The following is a 24,104-nucleotide window of genomic DNA, read 5'->3' on the forward strand; positions in this document are numbered from 1 at the left end:
TAACCACTCTGGCTGCGGACCCTTTCAGGGGCCTCAGCCTGACCCCAGTGCTGCACAGGTCTGTCTTCTGACACGTGTACTTATTTAAAGGCCTTAACACTGTATCCAGTGATGAAGGATGTCCACAAACATGAATAATGAGTGAGACTTTTATTTCAAAATGGGCAGGTCACAGATGACCCCAGTACTGCAACAGGACTTTGAGCTGTCCTGTCTCTCCTGGCACCCCAAATTCTGCAATGGCCTCTTCTGAGAAACCACATTTTCTACAGAAAAAGGTGTTAGTCATTGGTATAGAAGATTTAAAAATGCTGAGCATCAGAAACCTACTTAAGCAATTTTCACAGTGTATCAAAATGACATGGGTAGAGATTTTCTGAGAAAAAGGTTTTGGTAAAAGTAAAGACTTTTTGGTGACAGCAGTAGTTGTGTGTTATTGGGTCATTTGCCATCTTCATTCTGGTTGAGACCTCTGGTGTCTAAAATTGTTGACTTTTGTCCGGACTGGTTTGTACAGTACAAATTTCATTTGGGTGAGTGGACAAGATGCCAGCGCAGAGCTGGTGTGAAGGAGAGGGCCATGTGCGTGCCTGCATGTTAAGTCCCTGAAAACAGATGTTTCTGCTGAAAAAAAGGAACGTGTTGCAGCTCAGAATCCTGGAGCACTTTATGCGCTGCTGCAGGCTAATATCAGAAAGTAGGAGAGGGCAAGGATGGGCCATGCGTTAAAACAGGGAGCTGTTGAGAGTGGGTGGAAAGTAGTTAGTATAAAGAAGCATCTTGTAGAAGATTTGAACAGAAGGTTACTGTGGCTTTGCTGTCCCAGAAGATATAAATTTGTTCTTCCCCCTTCCCTCAGCCAGCTGCCCCTTCCCTTTCTTTGCATCGGAAGTGGACACAGCAGTAAAATTCCTCACAAGCACCGTTTCTTCGTGGAGGGTTATGCTTACTGCCACATCCCCTAGGGTCCCACACCAGTCTGAGAAGTCTGGGATTTGCTTCGTGAAATGAGGTAGCTAAGTGAACCTCACAAGCAGAGATGCATGTGGACAGCAATTAAAGCTAAAGGTATGCTAAGTGTACCGTGGCCTGGAGGAGAGGCAGATCATTTAACAATGAGAAACATGAGAAAAAGAAATAAAACCTTCCTCCCAGAGCTTGGTGCAGTCCCTCCCTGCTTTCCCAAATGAATTCTCTTAAGTTTCCACAGAGCGCTTGTGTGGTTGAGGGAAACACTTGTAATTTGTTGTTTTGCAGAAGGGTGGTTCCCTGTGCCCTTGGAAAAAAGCCTTTGCTGAAAACCAAACAACAACAAAAACTTTCCCTTCAGGAAGCCAAAGCCTCTTTTTTGAAAGCGTACGTGCACGTCCATTGCTTTTGGCATGGTCTTTGTGCAAGTGTCCAAGAACAAATTTTGCTCTGAAAGTGATTGAAGTATATGGAAGAATTAATAGTACTTTGCACATGTGTCTCAACACACTGGAAATGTTGTCCCCATTGTATAGATATGTTCAGGATCCGATAGTGGATTCTGGCAAGCGAATGGCTGCATCCTGGATTTCTTGACTTCTAGTGCTCCAGATAACTACTTAAACATTGGGGGGGAAAAAGTCTTAAGAAATGGTATTAAACGAACAGCAAAACTTATCTTCCCTTTCTAAACATAACTAAATGCCATCATAACATTTAGTTATGTTGGCAATGCTAGAAATAAATTTAATAGCTTTATACATCATTTTGCTTTAAATTTTTGCCTTCTCAGCTTCTTCATGGAAAACAGTGTCTCTTCTGTTTATCCCTTGCTGAACCTGGCCATGTATAAGCAGAGTGGTAATGCTGTCACACTTTGAGATTTTATCCGTTGATTTTTGTCCCAAGACTTTGATTCCTGGAGTCAGGTGATTGAATGTCTCGCCTCAGCTTTTGTATTTTTTAAGCAAGTTTCTGTACTCCACGGATGTAAAGTTTTAAGTCTGGAGCAGAAGCAACTGCAGGTGTGTTATTTTATCTCCTTAACTGTCTGGTGGAGGAAGGAGAGACCAGCTCCCAATTTTGAAACACAAGAGAGCTGCAGCACTGAGATTTGCAGCACTCCAGAAACCAGGAGCATCCTGTCCTTTCAAGAGTTTCCTGCAGAAGCAGTGATCACCACGGTGCTGTATCTTCCAGTGGTACCTATAGCTTGGTGTTGGTTGGTATGTTACAAGTTGTTAGAAGCCTGACTACTTTCTTAGCCTCTTCAATAGTGTGAGAAGGGCATTTCGCTCCCAGGCTGCAGAAGCTTTCAGACCACTTTCTTACCTATCTTTCACCTTCCCATTGAGAGCTGTTTGCCATGCCTCAACAGCACATTAGAGCTGAATGAAACTCAGAGGCATCTCATGCCTGTGAGTAGGCACCTTTGGCTAAAGGTCAGCTCCCAGTTCCCCTCTCTTAGTGCCAAGTGACAGCTTCAGGGAGCGCATCAAGGGAGGATGGTAAAGCAGCACCTCGCTGCACATGCAGGGATGTGATTTCAAGGGTGGCGACACTGCCAGTTCAGTCTGTACCCACAAGCACGTGTTGTCCTTGGGCATGGAGCCGTCAGACTTGTGGGTGGCATGGTGACGGCTCTGCTGGGAAGTTGCTTGGGAAACTTCTGATGGAGCTCATCGGGAGGAGGCTTGTGGGGCAGGCACCGTTCCCTTTTGTCAAATGGCAAAACAGTTTTACCCCAGAGAGCCTCTGAGTAGGCTCGTCTCACAGCAGCCACGCGAATGAAAGATGGACCACAGGTAAAGGCTACTGTGAAAAACACCCACCACGTTTTTCCTTTGTAACTACTTGGACTTACTTCTTTCAGATGTGAAAGAAAGAGCTGAAAGAGAATGCCTTCCCTTCTCATAAATGAGATTTCAATACCCGAAGAAGTTGACAGTGTCCCTCTCTATCTTATATTCTGACATTGTGAAAGGCTTCAACTTAACCCTGGTAGTTAAGCTGTAATTGTCTGAACGGAGCCAGGGGGAAGCAGGTGAAAAGTGACACACGTATCTTTTTTTTTTTTTAAATGTCACTCATCCAATTGGCTTTTAACAAGAACACTCTCCAGGCCGTATCTAGAAGGACCTGTCTGCTAACGGGCATACATCACAAAGTTCTTGATCACCTCCTCTTCCCAGGCTTTTCGTTGTTTGCTAAGGAGCATTGATGTGCTGTGAGAGTCTCTCGTTACAGTAATTCCTGCGTGTTAGACTAAAAAGTCCTCATGGGAGCAACCCCGTACAGGCTGAGAGACGGGCTAGGTGATCCTCTCCGTCTCTGCCTTCTGTGATTCTGTCGTTCGTACATGACACTTCTCTAAACAGTGCCCTTAGAGAGCACTCCTGGCGGTAAAGCTCTAAAACACCGGGATTATCCAAGGAGAGCCTTTTTAGCTCAAAGTACATCACATAATAGAAAGTGTAGACAGCTTAACCAAAGCAGCGGTTTTGCAGCCTAAGCATCTGGTGTGTACTCAGGGGACTGTGGCTTGACTCCCATCATCTGCCAATCAGGTCATGACTTGGCACAGCAAGTTTATGGGATCGCGGCGCATTGCTCTGCGGAGCTGTCACCATCCTGAAGAGCTGCCCCAGGAGAGCGGGCTGCTGAGCAGCCTTTTACCCTGGCGCGTGCTCAGGCAGCTGGACCAGTGCCTCAGCGCAGAAGGGCTCCACACCTCCTCGAGTTCTTCCACTCGTGGGAAATCTGCAGGGTTTCTCCCTGCTGAGGGGTCTCCTGTTTACTGCTGAATTTTGCTTCCTTTAGTGGATTCGGCAATAAGCTAGTGCTGGTAGTGTAACACGCCGGTGCAGCTCGAGAGGCACCGCACCTCCTCCGGCAAGCAGCACTGCTGCAGGAGCAGCCGAAAGCAGCTGGCCACAGCCAGCCTCGGCCCCCGTCTCAGCATCATCCCTTAAATCTTCCAACGGCGACCGAGCCTTGCTCTGGCACCGCAAAGGCGCCTGTAATGAGGGGCCGAACGTGTGCCTGGTGGTGTGTAGCACTCAAATTACACCTGACAAAGAGGAAGCAGCTTGCTGAAGGGGGAGCGCACAGCTGTCAGCTCCCGACAGCCATGACAGATTCACGGGGCTCTGCTGCTCCGTCTCACCCAGCTCTGGAAATAAGGAGAGGCTTGTCTCAGGATCCAGAAAAGCTGGCACGGTCTGGGCCACAGCAAATCCCTCATTTTTAGCCAAGAAGCCTGCTCTCCTTCTCCTGCCTGCTCCTTAACCTATGTTTTTAGTAACCTTGCTCAAAGGAAGCGGGAGTCGAATAGGATAGAGAAATTTCTTCCTTCTGTTCTGAGTAATATTTTTGCCTGTTGGTTTGTTCAGGTGCATGCGGACAAGGAATACAATTCTGGCCTTTTTTGGAGAAAATGTATTCCCTGAGGATGTAACTAGAGCATGCTGGCACTGTAGCTCTCTGGATCCTGGCTGCCTTGCTGGGGTCAGAGCAGTCTGGTGAAAGCAGAGGAACTGTTGTTGTGGCCGTACAGGTGGCGACGCTGAGGCATGAGGCAGGGGAGTGACTTGTCCAAAACCTGGATTGTGAATGCATCAGGCTGCCAACCCCAGCCTTACAACTAGCTTTCTCCTGTGCAGGGTTAATAAAAATGAATTCTGCACACTTCCTAAGACTACATCCACCTACCTACCCCCTCTCCACCAGTTAATGACCTCTCTGGAGGCAAAGAAATTAGTCTTTCTTGCGAGACCAGTCAGCTGTACGCAGGGTGGCACCAGCGGCTTTTTGCTCGAAAGAAAACAGGTTAATCTTATTTAGATTAACAAAGTTGCTTTTTTGGTATCAACAGCAGGCAGGACTCTAAGGCTGGGGTACTTCCTTACACAGCTATTGACAGAACACTTTGTATCCTGAGGAGCTCTTCAAAGGGGGACGGCTTGTTTACATTTACTCCTTTTTGATTTTGCGTCATAACCATACATAGCTGTCCTGTCACTGAGCAAAGAGAGGTGTGCTCTGGCTTACTCGGATTACTTGGACCATACAAAGAATTCCTAAAGCTGAGATGAAATGCAAACAGTCAGCTAGTCATCACTCAAGAGAAAATGATAAGATAGAGAAAGAAAGCACTAATTAACAGAAAACAAGAGCTGTTTTTACATCCTGCCTTTTCATTATCTCAGTAGAGAATGGTCCTGGGTCATAGTCATGCCTTAACTGTGGTGAAGTAGAAGGGCCTGATCCTTCAGTGTACCATGGAGCTTCGCTGAGTTAATACGGTCCAGTGGTTTACAAAATGCCTTATGAAGCTTGTATGATTAGGCCATGCAAACACGGCGATGCGGAGCAGCTCCCCACGAGTCACGGTTTGCTCCAAGGCCTTGTCTCCCCTGGGCTTCTGCGGTGGTTTTTCCACCTTCTGGGTGACTGAACCAAGCAAGGTGGCATGACTTGTTCAGGCACACGGCTGGCATCTTCTCACAGTACCATCAGGCTGCTTCAAGTGCTCACCCGGTGTGCTGACGCTGTGGGCTATCTACCAGGATATCGCCACTGACTTCGTGAGAGAGACCTTAGAGGTATGAGTTTCCATACTCAGGTTATTTTTTTAACCATTTCAACTTTTGGCACAAAAGTCACCTCAGTGAAGTCTTCCCCTGAGTAACGTATTTCTCTGAGACTGAGGCATTAAGTGAGGCTGCAGCCGAGGTGCCCTGTGCTCGCCCAGCACTGGAGAGGCATGCTCAGGAGCCACGAGAGCATCAGCCAAAATGGCGCTTAGAAACATTGAGGACGGGCAAGACTGAAAGAAAAGGATTCTCTGTCACTTGCCATGGAATTGGTGCCACAACCCGTGTCTAGATTTTTTTAATGGAAAAGAAAACCTGTGTTGGATGCGTGTTGTCTTTTATGATTTCTCTCTTTTGAAATGGATCCGACAACTGTTAACATTTCTGAAAGCTTCAGAGGAGGAGGAGATCTCTGTGCTCCTTAAGCAACCCTTCACGTGCATGTGGTCCCCAGCTCTCCCTCCTCTGATTTCTCTCCCTCCCACCTACTCATGAGCACAAGCTTGGGAATGGGAATGGGATGTATCAATTCAGTATTATCCCAGCAAGAGAAGAGCCTCCTCTATTTGCTATTTTTAGCTTGGCGGGTGCACCCTGCCTGCCATGAACTCAGTACAGTGGAGTGTTTAATTCAGCCTCCTTGCTCATTTAAAAGAAGGCTGTTGAGCACTCTGACCACCACAGCTCCACTTTTACAGCTGGCCGTAAATTTCCGAGCGTGCAGTGATATCTTTAGCTTTGACTCCAGAGATTTCCTGTTGAGCTGCAAGATGCAATCCTGCAAGCGCGCTAAAGCTAAATATACCCTCTTGGGCTGACACACAGCCAAACAAACAAGGGCAGTGTCAACATGAGTTTTTTCCAGTGCTGAACGGGTCGAGTTATTCTGGAGGAGGTGGGGCCTAGTTCAATTACTTAGGCAATTAAGTTTGTTTTGGCATTTAAATAATCTTTGGACCTCTTTCTGCACTAATCTTGTTTGTATTCCCATAGAAAAGACCGTACGACCTATCTTGCAGCACTGCACTCTGCACTCAGCTTTGACTGCCGAGTCCGTCGTGGATGAAGGTTTTCATCCTGTGGGCAATGACTTTGGCTTCAGAAAAACGTTGTAGCTTCTCACTTGTACTAGTCAGTATGGCCACAGCCTTTAAGAAAGAAGGGAAAATTAATTTTGAAGTAGTCTAAGATTAGTGAGGGAAAATAACAGTAAAAACATATAAATGAGACACACAGCACTGTGTCTCTCATTTCTCTTCCTAGTGCCAATGCTAAACTGGTGCCACACACTCAGAGTGATTCTTCTGAGTACAAGCTTGGGAACGGGGATATCTTTGCTTCCTGAATTTTTAGAGGTGATTTTATTATGATCTGGCTGTTAACAGTCAATGCACTCCTCTTCATTTCATGTAAGGTATAGGATGTATTTTTAGGCCGTAAGAAAATGTTTTGAGGGGAAGGAAAAAGCTAATCAGTCTTTCAGGTTGTACACCTTTCTTTCGCCATTGTAAATCTTCAGTCATTTCCTCTTGGAAGCAGACATGTCTATGCCCAGCACCTGCTGAAGATGCAGCAGGCTTTCCTCTTCTGCAGCTGCATTTGGCTGTTGATCTGTGTGAGCTTGCTGTCTGGTTTTCAGAAGGAAGGTTACCACCAGGTGATCTGTAACTGAGGCTGTCACCGCACTTACAGTGACGGCGGAGAGCTACGGGACAGAGGTTCCCACTCTGCTGTGAGGAGGAACAACAGGAAGGCAGGGGCACTCCAGGAGCTCCCTATACCACTTCCCCCAGCAGCTTTTGAAAGCTTGGGGCTCTGCCCTGGCTCATATCTTTGCTGATTTTAGTGGCTAGCCAAAGGAGCTGGAGTTTGCTGCAGGATTGTTTCTGAAAAGTCAGGGAGAGGAAGAATTTTATTTATAGTGGTCTTTTTCCTGGGCATCATCACTACAGCATTCTTCAGGTGGTGGTGTATTTATGCTTTTTAAGAGAGAAATGTCTCATAACCAGTGAGAACGCATACTACTACCTCAGCTCTGAGTAACAGATGATTTTGGAAGGAAGCCAGCAAAGAAAACATGCCACTTACCGTTAAATAAAGATAATAATGCTAATTGATGATTATAGGGCAACAATACACATTGCTAATGTGTTGTGCTTGTTAAGGAGCAGATTTTTTTGCAGTGACAAACTGCTGAAATCTGCCGATTCTGTTACAATTTGGAGTTGTCTGACATAGTTAGGCACATATCACCGTGCCAGCTAAGAATCACAAACCATTTTATAAAGCTGAACTGTCTTACTAGGGTACACAGTTATTCAGATAACAGTACATGGAGGCATGAGCACTGCGGTTAAGTTGCCGGAGATGTCCGTGAGGTGTACGCAGCACAGCACTCGGGAGTCCTGACACTTCTACCAGTGGTGTGGCCTGCCTGCCTTGCCGCTGGGTTTCTCACAGAGGAAATTCCCCAGATCACACCCTGACTGTCGGCCATCTCTAGCAGTCCCTAAGCTGTCTTGGAGAAGAGGTCTGACAACTTTGGAAAGAACTGGAGTCAGCCCACTGAAAGCACAGTAACTCGGTGAATATTAGCTTAGCACTTTTCTAAAGGCAAAACCTCCGCTGCATTTGGAGCAGGTCCAGAGGAGGGCCACAAAAATGATCAGAGAGATGGAACACTTCTCCTATGAAGAAAGGCGGAGAGAGTTGGGGCTTATAAGAAAGATGGGGACGAACATTTTAGCAGGGCCTGTAGTGATGGGACAAGGGGTAATGGTTTTAAACTAAAAGAGGGTAGATTTAAGGAATCTACCTTATCTTCCTTCTAGATATAAGGAAGAAATTTTTTACGCTGAGGGTGGTGAAACACTGGCACAGGTTGCCCAGAGAGGTGGTGGATGCCCCACGCCTGGAAACATTCAAGGTCAGGTTGGAGGGGGCTCTGAGCAACCTGCTCTAGTTGAAGATGTCCCTGCTCATTGCAGGGGGGTTGAACTAGATGACCTTTAGAGGTCCCTTCCAACCCAAATGATTCTATGATTCGATTCTATGATTTCATTCACAGGCAAATGGCTGTCAGAACATGAGTAAAGTCTTTCTGTCTCTGTGCCTATCTGTGGTAACATTTCCTTATCAGCATCTTCTGCTACCTGTTTCCCAGAACGTGTTCGTAGCTGGTTCTTTTTGGTGAAGCCCAGGAAGATGCCAGCACTGGGAAGAACAGTGAATCTGGTGGACACCACAGCTGCCAGTCTGTGTTGCAGATGGTATCTCGGTGTTATATGTGTTTTCATGCATAATATCTACAAAATCAGGTTTGGGGTCATTAGGTTGAAGTCCAGTGAAAATTCAACAAAATGTTTCCACACGAAGGATACAGCTCAGCATTTTCAGTGGGCTGCCGTGGAAGTGCCTGAATGCTTTGATTTTTGGACACTGAGAAGCAGACGCGGGTCTGCAGAGACTCACAAAAATTGTGACACTCCTAGTAGGCATGAACGCATCTTTTATTTGAAACATTATAAACCTAGCTTACCAGCTGGAATATAGCACAGGAATCTCACCTCACCTGGTTTTTAGGGGAATATTTGGTTACCGAGTTTGCTATTTAGGCAACAGTGCTGCTGAAAACAGTGACCCAGACCTGTTAAACCTGTCTTAAGTAAGAATCATGATTCATTTAGGTGCTTCCTAGTATGTTCCCACCTTATTGCAGTGTTGTAGGTAGTTTTGGAGGAAAAGATTTTTAAGATGCTAATGACAGAGTTACAGCTACAACCTAAGGGGAGGGGGAGCTAAACAAAAGAAGGATTCATTAGAGAACAAAAGAAACACTGGAGGCTTTGAACCTAGGATTCTCCCACACATTAACTAGGTGTACTGCCAATGTGCTACAGATGTGCATTACATGAACACATAAGGTAATGATATGTCTACAAAGGGCTGAATGCATCTGTTTGATGTTTTGTAGTGAATTATATTTAAGCAGGTGGGAAGCTGCAAACTCCCCAGTCCCTCCATATGTCAGAAATAAGATATTAAGAGGTCCAAAGATATCTTCTGCAGTTTTTGTAGAATCACAGCTGACGGCCACACCATGTGTTGGTAAATTGGAGCCCTGCTCTACCGTTGGGAAGTACAGCCTGTGGTTTCACAGAGGCACCATTTGCTTTTCTTTGTGAAGGGTTTGAGGTATCAGCTCTCTGTTTTTTGAATACAGGCAGAGGATAAAGTAGCTGGAAGGAAGGAGGCAACCCATATCCCAGGAGATTTCAGGGGCTCTCTTTTTCCATGCCTCGCCAGGTGAATACTGGAGGGATGCTCAGAGGGGGGGCTGAGAGAGGAGAGCCCTGCTGGGCTGAAGTGCCCTCTGGAGCAGCCCTGCAGAGGCAGTGCTGGGCGTCCCGTGTTCGGGACAGGGCACATGCAGAGCTACCAGCCAGCCCCTGCTTCCCTGAATACCACCGAATCAGCCTGGGGAGCAGGGAGTGTACATAGCACTGATTTCCAAGAAGACTGTACAGTCGTACTCAAAATAATTGGTCCTGCAAATCAGGATTTAGTCACTGAAATGGGACTGCTGTAACTCAGGGTGTGGCAGAAGGAAGCCCAAGCTGAGTTATTTACACCACAAAGATGTGTTACAGGAGTTTGTCCAACAGTCTGGTTTGTGCTTTACTGCAGAAAATGAAACGACATCCGTATCCAGGATTCAGACCCACTTGTGATCAGGATTGGGAGTTACACTATCTTACTGTAGTTTCTCTTGTTCTTTCCGGGGAGAGCACAGCTGGGAGCTGTGCGTAAGATGTGGCTTCTGCTAGGGACTTCTACAACGGTGAGGTTGGACCCTTAGTAGGATGGAGCCAAGGAGATCTCAAGGGAAGCAAGAAAGGGAATGGGATTCTTGCAGCTGCAGAAAGATTAGGGTCAGAATGAAAGTACATTACAGATACCTATTTGTCTGTAGAGGTGCAGCCAAAATACTCCATTAAAAATCCAGTTCAGATTTAGATTTATTTAGGTCTAGGTGCATCTGTATAGTTTTTCTCATGCTGTTCCATCTTTAGCTATTGTGCATTGGTCTTTCATTGAGCATTTGAATATAAAAGGCTAGCTAGGAAGATCTTTAATTGTAGGTTGTTCCCTTTTTCACTGTAGTAAGGAAATGTGAACGCTGGGCTAGAGGAGGTCACCAATAATCTATGCACCTGCCAATCCCATTAGCTCCTTTGGATTTTGCACTGTATGGGCCTAAAGGAAATATGACCTAAAAATAGCCGTCCAACTTTATGAAAAGGAGTCAGCCAAACCTTCCTTCAGCTGAGCCGCAGCTGCCTGAGCGTTTTGAGCAGCAGTAATAGAAAGCTGCGGTATGGAAGCTCTTCCCTTTTCTCAGGAGACTCGATTTTACAAAGGATAAAGAATGATGGATGAGAGATCTGCCCTGTTTTCAGTTAAATAACTTCTAATACCACCTAAGAGGAAACAGAGTGATTCTGTCATCCCATCAGCATTTTAGAAACGTGCAGAGCACAGCCTTGGTTTAGTGGCTGGGATTTTCAGAGTCACCAGTACTCTGCCACTTACTGTTATTTTTTCAGATCAACATGTAGCTTTGCATTGGCACTCTGGAACACGGTCAAATTCATGGTGATGGTAGGGCTAATGGTTTTAGTAATGAAGGGCGTCATTCTTTGCAAACAGGGTTGTTTTTTCTTAATAACTTCAACAGGACTTTTCTGAGGTTTGCATTTTTCTATTCCAGGTCCTTTTTAAGGTATTGAGATAATGAAATTATAAGGATGAAAGTGGGGGCAGGGGGAACCCAACTCAAAGTCTGCAAAATAATTGCTGCATTTTTTCAAAAAAAGTCTGTAGTCTTCATTCACGTTAGTGATAGCTCAAACAAGGCACCTCAGTTGAGTGGCAACTGCACCAATTAGCAGTGCTGCTGTTGGTTTGTGAATTGCATGTGAAATGTAGAATTTGTCCATAAGTGCTAATGCAAATTGCTCAACAAAAATGTGCCCTCTGTGTCAAGTCTTTTCACTTGTTCTGACACACTGATGTCTTCCCAGATTTCTCTGATCGGCAAATCCCTCTCTCAGTTGACAGCTACCAGAGCTCATAAAGCAATGGAAATATTTCTTGTTGCCATTAGCTGTGTTTCTGCAAAGAGGGCTACAAGCTACTGCTGGAACTGGTTACTTTCTATACAACGTAATTTTGACTTTTTCTTACAGGGCGTTGGACTTCACGTTTCTAGAATTAAATGCTAAAAGCCCAGTAAATGTCTAAGGTTTTACCTGCATAGAAGTTCAAAGACCCGGTTATCTGCCACAACAGTAATTTGGTCACTTTGCATGTGTTCAGCATCCTCTCTTATTGTGTATGGTGATAACCTTTGTGTCTTACCATATGAGGCTGAGTTACAATTGCCGTGGGAACTGTAACTTAGCATTTCCTGACTTTTTCAGCATACAATATCTCATCCTAATATTGCATCCTTTAAAAGAAGAAGTGGAGCAAGGGCACATTGAAATGTTGGTGTTCTCACATCTACAGAATATAAAATAGCTACTTAGCTGTACGCAGATTTAAGTTGTATTTGTAACTGCTTGCACTATGGTGGGTAGCACCTCTGAGTCGTAGTCACAGTTTAGGAGTCCTATTGTGCTAGGCTCCCTGCAGATGCATGATGTAAATATATTTCCTTCCCCCCAAATCCTTCCAACCTAAGTGTAAGATAAGAGATAACACAGGGAGACAAACACACCAGGGAGTACAAGGACACAGAAGAGACTGCTGGACATCATGGAGAGAGGAATTTCTACAAACTTCTACAAATGTCACTATACTGGGGGCAGAGTTCAGGATCAGATTTGTATGATTTTGAGAATGTCCTCCCAAAAATTAAATCCAGCAGGGAGGAAAGCGTGAAAGCACTTTTAGCTATAATGTAACATGTGGAAAAGAGCGTGTCATGATGGGGTGACGGAAAGTCTCAGCAGTGAATGAGAGATGATGCGTGAGGTGGCATATGCTGCAGCTGGATTTCAGAGCAAGGGAGGGGGCTGAAATCCAAAAGAAGGTGAAGCCAAGAGAGGGTTGCAAAGAGAGGGATGGCACAGTCAAGATGACAGGCAAAGAAAATGACCTGGGCAACACCACTCTGGCTGTCTGCAAGCAGGGTAAGATTGCAGCCATCAGGGTGCAAGGCGAATGAGAGCCTGGCTGTGGGACTCTGCGGGGAGGGTTGAGGCAAAGATGACAACCAGGTTATGGGCTGAGTGACAGGCAAGTGATGGTGTTGTCCACAGGGACTGAAGAAACAGAAAGGAGAGGGGACCTAGGGAGCAGGATGAGAGCCTACTTTGAGCTTGAGCTGACAGATATTCACAAGATGATCCCAGAGGCAGGGCATGAATTTAGTCGGAACGGACGGGAACTGGCTGGGGACAGAGAGGTAGGTCTGTGAGTTGCTGGTGTAGAGAAGGTCTTTGAACGTGTACGGAGAGTGAGCTTGCTCAGAGATAACGGGTGAGAGGGAAAGGAGACAAGGGATGAGGACGGAGAACAGCAGCAGGTGGGAGGGTGAGTAGTGACAAACTGGTCCGAGTAACACTGAGCAAGCAACTGAAGGTGTTGGAGTCAAGTAGGAGCACTGGGAAAGGAGGACCAGATTTCCAGTGGAGTGTGGTCAGCGGCACTGGAAGGAGCTGACAGGCTATGGCAGCAAGCCTGGTGTAATAGTGCAGAGCTGCAGCCAGACAAAGGATATTAGAGACTCTGTGATACTGGTTTCTGCGACAGGCGAGAAGTGAAAGCCTGTTTGGAAAAGAATCTATGTTGGAGATGGAGACTAAATTCAGTCTAAATCATATAAATCATAGGCAGCACACTCGATAAGCTTAGAGATGACAGTGAGAAGAGAGATAGGGTGAGAGCTGGAGAGTCACTTGGAGTCAAGGGTTGTTTGGAATTTTTTTTTTTTTTTTAAAGCATGAAGATAAAGCATGCTTGTGCTGCAAGGGGAAGGAGTGAGAGGAGAGCGAGATACAGAGAAGGAGGAGGCAGATGGGGGCAAGAGAGATGAGAAAACAGGACACAGCGAGGTCACCAGGACAAACAGAAGGGCTGGGGACCACTGATGAGGCCACCGCCTCAGTGGCCAGGAGGGGAGAGCCGGGCAGGACATGAAGGAAAGCAGGTGGGGGGAGAGGGAGATCATGTCTTGCTTTGTTAGGTCTCTCTCATGGGAGAGATCAACACAGTCGTGTGCAGAGACCTGTCTCCAGTGAAGGCAGGAGAAGGCAGGGCTTGATGACTGAGTCCAAGGCTGCAAAAAGGCAGCTGGGATTGCAGCTGTGAGGGCTAGTTAAGCTGGCGAACATGAGTGTGCATTAGGAAGATGGCAGGATAGAAGGAAGCAAAAAAGCATTCATGGTGTGGAGGAAGTAAAAAAAGAAAAAAGGAAGTTTAAAGCTTAAGAGATAAATAATTGTCTCAGAAGAGGTATCAAGGATATCCAGAAAGCCTCAGAAGGCGTGAATAAGGGCTTGACTGGCAAAGGAAGAGCCTTAGAGACGTGGAAGTCTAGGGATAAAGTCAGTACTGCCAAAAGCCAAGCTGAGTTAGGCCTTGCAAAAGAAATTAATTCAATAGTGGAGTTTTCCTTAGCCATATAAATAAAGGAGACCTCAGAGAGAAAGGAGGAACTATGCAGTGAAGAGCATGTCAAGGTTAAAGACAACCTGGCCAGAGCCCAAATCAGAATACCTTTTCTTAGTTTTCACTAGGGCTAATAAGATTGAATGTCAAAACAAAGGCCAGGTGACTAATGGAAACACAAAGACCATGTCCAAGGTGGAAGAAAAATCAAAAGACTTTCAAGTACTGGAACTAGGTGATCTGGGTAGCCTGGATTCAAGGATGTTAAAAGAACTTGCTCGTGAAATAGACCTGGGGTGCCATCCCAGCCACCTCCGCTCATCAGCAGCTAGTTATTTGAAACCACAGCAAAGATAATGTGCTTTGCTGGGCAGCTGCAGCTGAAGACCACTTCCCTTGGTCTTGCCGGCTACCTTTTGGAAACACTTCGCTCTCAATTTTAGACTGAAATACCAGCTGCAGAGAGGCTGCATAGACAAGCGCCTGTAACCAAAGACGAGGAAGTTATTCCAACTCTTTGAAGTCGGTGTCAGACAGGGGAAGATCATGGAATTTATGCATGAATTTGTACAGATGACCATTCCTCATAAGCACCAATGCGTCTGCTTTGGTGTCTTGTCAGTCACACTCATCATCTGCCAGAGCCCACCAGAAAACTGAGGTACTGCATGTACGTGGCACGCTCTCCCTCTGTGTTTCTTATGGGCACGGAGCAGAAAGAAGTCCTCACTTCACCCGAGTCCTTTTGGTGTATGATCTTCCTCCCATAAGGGCATGATGTGAATGAGCTAGAAAAGAGTAGTATTAAAGGAACAGTTATGCTCTGGAGATCGTTCACTTGCAAAGCAAGTTGTTCCAGAAAATGCCAATAAAGATAATGCAGCTTTGCTGTGAGCACCAGAGACGTGGCATACGCACTCCCTGACCCCTCAATGCATTTCTGCCAGGCCAGAAGCCAGCGGCATAGTCAGTGGCAGTGCAGGGGAGGACCCTGGAGGCATGCAGAAAGAGGGCTACTTTGTGGAGAGCCCCAAACCTTTGCTCTAAATTTTTCTGAGGATTTTTTTTTGCCTTGGCAGAAGCAACAACATGGGGCAATTGCAGCCTCTTCCCAATTTTTGAGGTAAGGTGCCTTCTGCATATGGGAAGGAGAGCATATGGCCCACTGTGTTTATTTCTCAGCCAGGATTCTTTCAGGCTTGGCAAATTACATGCTGCTTGCTGAGGAGCAACACAAGTGCCAAGTTTGAATTTCTAAAAATGAAAGGGATTTCATTTATCACAGCACAGAGAAAAGGATCTGAAAAACGCCCTTAAGTGTGAAAAATAGCTTTTGTTTATGCTAAAAAAAAAACAACCAAGGGGAAATTTAACAAAATTTCACCTAGAGTAAAAAAAAAAAACTCTGCTGTTGTCCGCAGGAGACTTCAGGCAGCTTCTGCCAGGCGTGAGCTAGAGCCAGGCTCTGTGAAATACCTCAACAACCAGCTAACTCCATGGGGTACAAGGTGATAATGTGGTACAGGCTCGGGCCATTAGAAGGAAAGGGGCTGCCTGGTAATGGGTTAGTGTTTGCTGCTAGAGTGCTCCATTAGAGCATCTTTTCCTCATACTTCTGCTTTTTCCAGGCCCCAGGTTTTTCCCTGTGTGTGCTAGAAGCTTTTCTTTCTCTTACAGCATTTATTTTTATTGTGTCATTTTCCCTCTGTTCCCCCTTTTCATTGGCCCTATGTGACTGTTTGTTTAAACCATTTGCCTGCTTTCATCTTCCATTTTTCTTCTCTCCCCCTTTCTGGGGGCTCTCTAGCCGTGATTATCCTTACACTTCACGTTAGCTTTCCTCCCTCCTGCTCCAAGATGGACTCGAATGGGGCATTGATTAAAGCTAAAACCTTTAGCAGGAGAACTTCTAACAGGCACCGGCATCGGGGTCCAGCTGCCTCCGTGAGCTCAGTTCTCGCTCCACTTTGCTCCCAGACCAGCTTCCGAAGCCCTGGGAAATTTGACAAGACAGGGCCAAGCTGGCACCAAGAGGGCAGTTGCAGCTGCCCAATTTGTACCTTTGAAAGTCCTCAGCTATGCCTGTGGTAGAAGGCAGTGGGGACGGGGTGGAAAAGCTATTGCGTGGGCTGGCTTTTCAACTCTCTCTTCCTGCCTTTTGCTCCCCGAAGGTTGCTGCTTGCTTTCAGAGTGGTAGGGCGCGCTGTGAAATGCCATGATGGCACAGCTTCATGCAGCAGTCTTTGAGGGGAGTAATTACAGCCTTCATAATATGCATAAAATGTAAGGTTGGGCACTTGGTGTTTCTTCAAATCCTCGCCCTCCTTCCCTCCCTGCCGCCAGCCCTGCTCAGGGGCCGGAGCTCAGAAATTGGTGCTGTGGCTGTGGGCAGGCGTTGGAGAGCATGGCTGCAGAGACAGTGCCAAGAGGCCAGTTAGGGGCTGGCTTTATGGTACATCGGCAGCCCCTCAGACCTCTTGCCCCAAGACACTAATGCCAGGTGGCTGCTCTTCAGGGAAAGGAGGGCTGCTCCATACTTCTGCGGGGTGGGAGCAACCTCTGAGTAACCGATGTGCTGTAAAACCACACCCGGGCTTGCCTCACAGAAACTTGTCTGTGCAGCCGTTCCCTCTGCAGGTCAAATTAATGGCTTGATTAACCCCATTAGTTCACTCCTGCAAGAAAATTATGTGAAATACCGTTTCACTGGAGCGTGAACACTGGTGCAAATGGCTCAAGGGCAGGTGAGATTGCAGAGCGGGTGGATTCATTCCCCTTGCAGGGGCTGGATGGGAGCGTCAGAAGCGGCCCCAGCTGCCTCACAGACCTGCCACAGTCGCAAGGGCTCTGTGCCTGCTCAGGTCTCAGCTCCCCTGGGCCGGCTGGTAGCACAGTCACTAGCCCCTGCCATACACAGCGTGTGTGGGCATATCCATGGGCACTTGCCCAGGACTGCGAGGTTCACGTCCCATAGGTGACCCAGCAGGTACTAGGTGATAACCATAGCCTTGCAAGAGGCTCTGCTTGAGCCAGGACTTATAACTCATTAAAACAAATAAGAAGAGCTCATCTTAATTTTACACTTCACAAATATTTTTATACTTGTATACTTATTTCTCCCTTTTTTTTAAGAGGTGTACGTAAAGAGGTTGTTTTGGGTTCAATTTGGGCTGATCCCTTTTTTTTCTGCTAAAAGACCAATAAAAAATTGCAATTACAAGGAAACTAGTTATTTGAGATAAATGAACAGTTCTTCCTCAGTGCACAAACCCAACCGTTACATCGTTACGCTCCGTACCTTGGAACTAGCTGGTGAAACTGAGGATAAACAAAACTGAGAAGCAGGAGTGACCTCCCCTGCAAAGGTTTCTTTCTTGGGGGAGGGGAGAAAAACCCAGAGTTGTTATTTGTAAAAGAGGAAATGAGCCTGTTTTAATTACTCTGGTTGAAGTTCAGTAGCATTCTGTTGAAACACTGCATTTCCCAATCCCACCAGCCTTGCTCAGGATTTGTGGAGTCAAACCACTGTGCTGAAGCGGAATTGGGTGCATGGGGAGGCAGGGCTTCTGGTGCCACCCGGTAAAACGATGATGACCCCTTCTGCCTCGTGGTCTTTGAGATGAACTTCTGGTGGTCTTTAGCTCTTAAATGGTATGAGAGAAACAGTTGCTCATTTTAGAACCCTTTGTTATCCACTTTGTCACCAGAAATGAAGAAATTAGTCTCTCTGGTGAACAAATAAAAATACACAGAAGTAATAGTCTGACAGATCCTGTTTGTTCTGTGGAAAAAATAAACTGTATCGAAAACACGGGGAGGAGAGATGCAGGCGAAGGGAGGTGAAAGGAAAACAAATTGGCTGCATGCAGAGGTCTGGTGTCAAACGTCAGAGGGATCTTGTTCGCTCAGATACTATATGAAAGACCATGGCAACCGGGGGCCCGGGGAGAGAGGAGAGGTTTGTAGCCCCTCCTTGAGACTGGATGACAGAGGAAATAGGTGAAGCAATCCGCTCTGCACAGCCTGCTGCTGGAGTCAGAGTTGTAAGCTGGAATATTCCATCCCTTCGTCCTGTATGCTGGCTCTTTCAAGGCAAAAAAAAAAGTCTGAAATGAATGGATTTGTAATTCCCTTAGTCTGTCAGATGGTACCATTCTGTGAAAGGTGGCTTTCCTTTGGGCAGCCTGATTTAGAGAGAGGGATTAAGATCCCTGCCAGACACAAGAAGTAACAACATTACAAGGAATTTAATAGAAATATTTCTGGGGGAATATAGGAACGTGCTTTCAGGCTGCTCTGAAAACACTGGGTAGAGATGATGTTTTACTGTGACGTAGTATATGGAAATGGGGTAATATTTTTGATCCCAGTAACAGGTTGGAGACCCCCTTTTTTAACATATATACATATACATACACACACGCACGCAGTACCTAAGAGCCCCACGATGAAGGAGTGGTGCCTGTCAGCCTAGCACCAGCCTGGTGCAGGAGGGCCAGTTGCCTTCTGCGGGTGCCAGGGAGCAGCAGCTGAGAGCTGTGCAGAGGTAAGGGCAGACAATGCTGTTCTATCTTGTACATCGCAGGCCATTTAATCGCACCACTAAGTTGTGTTTATCCAGAAAGGCTGTCATCCTTGAAGACATCAAAATGTGGAGATCTGTCATTTCTGATGGGTAATGAAATCATAGTGTAAAAAATTTGATTCTTCTTTCTGATTTGAATCTGTCTTCAGCTTCCAGCCCTTGTATCTGGTTTTGCCTTCTTCACTGGATAAAAGAACTCTTTAAAGGATTTCTTCCCTCGTGAAGGTGTTTTTATACGCTACGGTCAAAGCATCTCTCAGTTTTCTTTGTGGTAAGCTAAATGGATTGAGCTCTTTAAGTTGCTCACTGGCAGACACTTTCTGCCTCAAATCATTATTGTGTCTTCTTTTTCTGCTCTGACTCTAAAATGTAGATGTCTGATTGTATACCTTTTTCTGGTATCATTCCTCTAATGCAGTATGCAGGATAAGCCACCTCCTGGCTTCTATTTGCTCTTCCATTCTTTGTATATTCAAGGATTGCATTAGTTCACATACCATAGAACGGCACAGCGAGCTCATGTCTGATTGTCCGTTCTGCACAGTAAGACCCTGCTTTCAAGTCTCTGCTTCCCTCAGCTTTTTGGGAAACGCTTTGTTCCCAGATGTGGAATACCCATCCTCCGTAGATTTCTGCCAGCAGTTGCCTGGAAGAGCCCCCTTTTCCCTAGGGTCCTGCTCTGTCTCCCTGGCCTTCAGGAGGAGCAGAGCCGGCTCACCATATCCAAGGGCTCTGATCGTCAGGGTGTGCAGGGAGGGCCGATGATTAGGCTTGGCCGGTCCCTGCCTGGGCTTACCCGCACCCAGCTGCCCGGCTCTCAGGGCATAGCTGGTGGTCATTCTGCTTGTTCTGAAAGAAAATTGCGTGATTGCTTTTAGCTGTAGTTGGGAGATTGAATGACGTACAAGAAGGAATAAATCACTGCATGATAAGGAAGAGGCATATAAGATTTGAGACAAAGAGGAAAATACCTTTTCCACTCCCCTTCGTTCACTTTTTAAAGTCACTTATGTTTAATGTGCATAACTGTACATATGTATGTACATATATATGCATACACATCACCCCTGAACTCCTGCGAAGGATCCCCTCACTCTAGTAGCTCTCTGGAAATACACTGGGAGGACACAGGATTTATGCTCCTGTCACTTAACTAAGGATCAGATTATCAACAGAGGGCAACTCCCATGTAGGCGTTAACTAACCAGCCAGATCCCTACAAAAGTTCATCTTACTGGGTGCCTGCAACTATAAAAACCTGTCCAGATGTGTTATGCTGACTGTTTGGAAATTGTGGCTCTTTTTTGGCTCCACGAATGGCAGCTTGGCTCCTTCAATGCCTGGTTTTGCTCCCAGGGGCCAAGCACTCGATTCTGTCCTTGGGCTGCTTTAAAAGCAGGTGGCTGAGGATGCAGAGACAGGAGGGGTCCCGGCAGGGTCCCTGGGAGGCTTAGCCAGGGCCAGCGCCTACGTTTGAACTCACTCTGCGGCACGGCCGAGTCAGGGGAAGAGGCCTTGACACCATCCGCCCTCACGTAACCGGCGTCTCGGCTTCGCCTGCCCCTTGGTGAGGACCTTACGGTGGAGCTGCCTCTTCCCCGTTCCCAGCTGGAGCGCGTGTAACTCTGCACAAGCCACCGTTATGAGGAGAGAGCTGTTTCCAGCCTGTGAGTAGCATACAGTGGCTTTGGGTGTTGTTCAAAATAGCCAGAGTGAAAATCAGAAGTCACACTGTACCATCTTCCCAGATGTAACAGGCTGCTGAGAGGCAGGCTGAGAATACAGCGTGTGTTTCCCATTCCAGGATGTCTTGTCACTCTTTTCAGGAACTACATGCCTACACCCATACAGAGCACCCCCATATGCACATGCCCACACGCACACAAGCAGAGGGCCTTGGGGGAAGGAGCTGGGTTGTCCCCTTGCGGCTGCGGATCCCTGAGGGATCCCTCCGGAGCAGTGGCAGCCTGAGTCATACGGTGAGTCAGGCTGTGGGCATGGGCCGCTGGGTACCAGCGCTGTCAGCTGTGGAGGTGATGTGCAGCCACAGGAGCTGGAGCCGGGGTGCTGATGGGGGCGACTGGAGAGTGACGAGGCAGCAGCGCCCGTTGGTGGAGAAAGGAAAATGCTAGAGGCAGGACAGAGGGTGTAGGAAGGAGAAAGGGATGGCAGGGTATGAGGAGGAGGGGCAGGAGGTCTAGGGGCAGGAAGGCTCAGGGTGCAGTGGGAGGATGAGGGAGCTGGCAGGCAGTGCAGGAGCAAAGAGCGTTGTTAGTGAAGCTTGGATTAGTTTAGTTTTGAAGCTCTGTAACTGTGTAAGTGCTGCACTTAGCCAGAGTTGCTTGACTCGGCGCTCGGCTCCTGCGGTGAGACCGCCTCTGGGCCTGGAGCAGGCACCGTTTGTAAGAGGCAGCCGTGTAGAGCTCAGCCTTGCTTCTTTCATCACCAGTTCCCAGCCACACGCATGTACCCCGCGGCCCACTTCCAGGTTTCATCTCTGTGCCGGACCTCCAGGGGGAGCACTGGAAGGAGGGTGGGTGTGCACACCCGTGGCTGGGTAGCTGAAGCCACCCAGAAGCCCACACGGCCCCATGCTGCTGCCAGGACTGGGCAGGGCCGTACAACTCCCCCTCAGAGGTTAACAGCAGCAGTGCCGGGCTGCAGAGGTGCTCTTGATAAACAGCTCTGCTCCCAGGCACTAGGGAGCATTTTCCTGCCTGCGGAGACCTTTTGCCCGGGCTGTGCTCCTGTTTTTGGGACACACAACCCAGGGCTGCTCCTGGTGATGTCAGCAGGGCCTTTCATCATTGGTTGGGAAGAGCTTTGGCCAAAAAAAATGGAAAGGAGAAGAAATATTCCGGGCGGGAGGGTGGTGTTCTGGCTTGATGAAGAAGGCCTGGCTTTAAACCTGTTATTAAAACTGGAAACAGGAAGTTTTCACTATGAGTAGGTAAACTTTTGTACCTCGAAATGACTAAACACACAACACTGGAAGTAACACCTTTGTGCTAATCTTCGTATTTCCTCCAGCTGCTGCACAGTGCACAGGACTCATGTCAGCTGGTGGGGCTCCTTTCAAAGCTTTCTTCCTTTTTAAACTCTGGAATTAACTTATAATGTAATATGATACAGAATAGAGTGCCTTCTGCGGCATTACCGTGAGGTGAATGTGTCCCTCAGCCGTACCTGTGTGTGCATAAGAGCCAGGACAGTCGTTCTGTAATAAGATTGTTTTGAAGGCGATTCAGTGGGGACTTGGGCTGCAGCCCCAAAGGCAGCTGTGCGCTGATGCTCGGCAGAGGAAGCTCCGAGTGATGTCACTTCACAACATGCCCTTTGGCTCCCGGGTTGCCCCCCGGGTCCCCCCCCCCCCCCTTTTCTTTTTCCTTGTAGTGGCTGCAGCAAAGGCTCCATTATTTGGCAGCGTGGCATTGCTTTTGTCTATAAATGGAAGCAGTTGGCCCATCTCCCAGTATAACACAAGATAGTCCTGTGCATCAGTTATGCAATCTGTAGCTTAATGACTTCATCAGAAGTAGGGGGAGGGCCAGGGGGTGGTAGGAAAAAGCCTTTACCATCAGCTCTGCCGGAGACAGCTGATGTCTGTGTCCCCCCGAAGCAAAGAAAGCGGGAGCTCACCCACGGGGGTGGGTGAAAGCGCTCAGTGCAAGAGCAGCTGAGGGATCCTTAGCGGGTGCGTTTCCCTGACCCCAGCTCGGGGGAAGCCCCGGCAGCTGCCACAGCCCTCGCCCTTACGGTGCTGCAGGGACAACGTTGACCAGCTTATAAAGTGCAACATGAGACAGGACCCGGGGAGAAGTGGAAAGAGGAGCGGGGAGGGAACTTTCAAACCAGGACAGATGTTAAAAAGAGAAAGAACCTAAATATCGGAGAGCTGGCTTTCAGCAGAGAGCCCTTCAGGGAATCTCTCTGCAAAATAGAGGTGTGGACAAACTGTATTTTCTTGTTGTTTCCTCAGAAGAGTCCTTGAAAACCTGACCTTCATGCAGAAAGGCTATTCTAATTTCCCAAGCTACACTCAAGCATTGATTTTAACCCTTTCGTTGACTGGGTTGGGCTGGGTGTCATGAGGTTACTTTTCTATATGTTCCCGATCACACGGTCATTGATGTAACTCAAACCGTCAATGAAGCAGATGAATCTAAACCTCGCCCTGGCGTGCTTTGCACAAAGGATGCTAAAGTGATATAGGTCCTTTCCATCAAGTTAGTGTTTATGAATGAGTACCCATCTCTATAAAACAATTAAAGAGGTTCTGATGAGCAAATGTTAAGGCCAGCCCTGCCAAGCAAGCAGCACTCTGCAGCGCTTACTCTGGCTTACTTAGCCCTGCAGAGGTGAAGAGCACTGGCATCACCGCAAGCCAGTATGTGCTAGTGGCTTTCCCAACACTTGATAAAAGGTGGTCCTGCCCTGCGGAGCAACTCTTGCACAGTTTTTTGTCTTACGGGAAGCCAGCCTGAGCTAACCACAGCGTTACTCATCTCTCCCTCACCAGGCAGTCCCCATGCATCCCAGCCCGCGGTGCAGAGAGCTGGGCGCTGATGAAGTGCTGGGTGCGGGACAGTGAGGGCAGGCTGCCTGGCGGCGGGTGTAAGCAGTGCCCAGGCGGGGCAGAGCGCGTGGAGCCTGCCCCACGGTGAGGGGTGCCGGCTCTGGGGCTCCGAGTCTCCCACACCGGCTGAGCACAGGCTGCAAGTGTGACCCAGGGCAAGTCCCTGCTGTGGTTCCTCCTCCGGGACACGGAGCAGTGCTGCTCCGTCGCAGGGGCAACACGTGCAGGGGACTGCGAGGCGCTCAGGTACTATTGTGTGGAAGGTAGACGGGAGAGAAAAGAAAATCCTTAAGCTCTTTTACACCAGGGAGTACCCGGAATAAGGACTGGGGAAACACTGCTACACCTGCCACCTCGTAATCAAACCCCCAAATCGTTATTTTTTTAAATACGGCCCTAGCTGGCCATCTGTTTTTGAGCAAGGCTCCCTCCGAAGTGCTGAAGGGAGGCACTGGGTTGGTGTAAGCTTCGTTTTTCCCCGGCGGCGGGAGGGCCTCGTGTGACAGCGCTGCGGAACGCGCCAGGAGGGTCAGAGGGACCCACCCGCTCCGGGGCAGCTCGGCGGGCAGGTTTTAAGACGCAAGCTCTGGGTACCGCTCCAGACCCCCGTGAACGCTCCCCGCCGTCCCACGCCCCCTCCGTTGCTGCCCGCGGGGAGGGGGGCGGTGTGGCCCGCCGCTCCCCGGCCCCCCCCCCCCGCCCC

At 47.8% G+C, this 24,104-nt stretch overlaps 1 protein-coding gene across 1 annotated transcript in view; it reads left to right on the forward strand.

Annotated features, from left to right (window-relative positions):
- Nucleotides 1-24,104, forward strand: part of MAML3 (mastermind-like 3 (Drosophila)) — a 237,676-nt gene that overhangs the window by 205,632 nt on the left and 7,940 nt on the right. The window lies entirely within an intron of this gene.

The sequence above is a fragment of the Pygoscelis adeliae genome, unplaced genomic scaffold (genome assembly GCF_000699105.1).
Source record: "Pygoscelis adeliae isolate BGI_AS28 unplaced genomic scaffold, ASM69910v1 Scaffold66, whole genome shotgun sequence".
In the NCBI taxonomy this organism is placed as follows: domain Eukaryota; kingdom Metazoa; phylum Chordata; class Aves; order Sphenisciformes; family Spheniscidae; genus Pygoscelis; species Pygoscelis adeliae.